This window comes from Mandrillus leucophaeus, unplaced genomic scaffold (genome assembly GCF_000951045.1).
Source record: "Mandrillus leucophaeus isolate KB7577 unplaced genomic scaffold, Mleu.le_1.0 Scaffold53, whole genome shotgun sequence".
Lineage (NCBI taxonomy): Eukaryota > Metazoa > Chordata > Mammalia > Primates > Cercopithecidae > Mandrillus > Mandrillus leucophaeus.
The window spans coordinates 1,244,627-1,246,028 of NW_012105697.1; the positions used below are offsets into that span (position 1 = coordinate 1,244,627).

Below are 1,402 nucleotides of genomic sequence, written 5' to 3' on the forward strand. Positions count from 1 at the left end.
GGGAGGCGGAGCTTGCAGTGAGCTGAGATCGAGCCACTGCACCTCCAGCCTGGGTGGCAGCGCGAGACTCTGTCTAAAAAAAAAAAAGTATGACCCAGTTAATGGACAGGCCAAATGGAAACTGCAGAATCCGACACTCCCTCTCTCCCCAGACATCCACCCTTAAACCTTGAGGGGTTTGGTTCGGGGTGGGAAGGTCCCAAGACAGGGACCAAGGATTTTAAGAACCAGCTCCATATCAGCTTTACCTCAAAATATCTCACGTTGTACATATTCAAATACTTATGGATGAACTAATACAACGTCTGGGATCTCCTACAAACTAACCTGGGTTGGGGAGGAGTACGTAAGGGACGGAGATGAGATGAGATTGGCCCTAAGCTGATCATGGATGAAGCTGGGAGATGGGTAAGTGAGGCTTCCTCTTACTTTCTCTCCAGTTTTAGGCACGTTTGTGATTGTCTGTTATAAAAAGTTTCCAGGCCGGGCGCGGTGGCTCACGCCTGTAATCCCAGCACTTTGGGAGGCCAAGGCAGGTGGATCACCTGAGGTCAAGAGTTCAAGACCAGCCTGGTCAACATGGTGAAACCCCATCTCTACTAAAAATACAAAAATTAGCCAGGCGTGGTGGCAGACACCTGTAATCCCAGCTACTCAGGGGGCTGAGGCAGGAGAATTACTTGAACTCGGGAGACGGAGGTTGCAGTGAGCCGAGATCGTGCCACTGCACCCCAGCCTGGTGGACAAAGTGAGACTCTGTCTCCAAAAAAAAAAAAAAAAAAAAGAGTTTCCAAAGCCGGACACGGTGATGCATGCCTGTGGTTCCAGCTACTCAAGAGGCTGAGGCCAGAGGATCACTTGAGCTGGGGAGGTCAAGGCTGCAGTGAGCTATGATCGTGCTACTGCACTCCAGGCCGGGCAGCAGAAAGGGACCCCATTTCTCAAACTACACTTGATCTTAACCAAACGGCCGAGAAGCGACGCCCGTCTCTAAAAATAAAAAATAAAATAGGCCATGTGCAGTGGCTCATACCTGTGATCCCAGCACTCTGGAGGCCAAGGCAGGCGGATCACCTGAGGTCAGGAGTTCAAGATCAGTCTGGCCAACATGGTGAAACTCTGTCTCTACTAAAAATACAAAAATTAGGCCTGGCACGGTGGCTCATGCCTGTAATCCCAGCACTTCTTGAACCCGGGAGGCGGAGGTTGTGATGAGCCGAGATTGCGCCATTGCACTCCAGCCTAGGCAACAGAACGAGACTTTGTCTCAAAAAAAATAAAAATACAAAACTTAGCTGGGTATGGTGGCACACGCCTGCAATCCCAGCTACTCGGGAGGCTGAGACAGGATAATCACTTGAACCCAGGATGCGGAGGTTGCAGTGAGCCGAGATCATGCCAC

General features: G+C 50.7%; 1 protein-coding gene across 1 annotated transcript in view; it reads left to right on the top strand.

Moving 5' to 3' along the window:
• The window catches only part of BRSK1 (BR serine/threonine kinase 1), a 35,002-nt gene that overhangs the window by 11,551 nt on the left and 22,049 nt on the right, over positions 1–1,402 (top strand). The gene's annotated exons all lie outside the window — the stretch shown is intronic.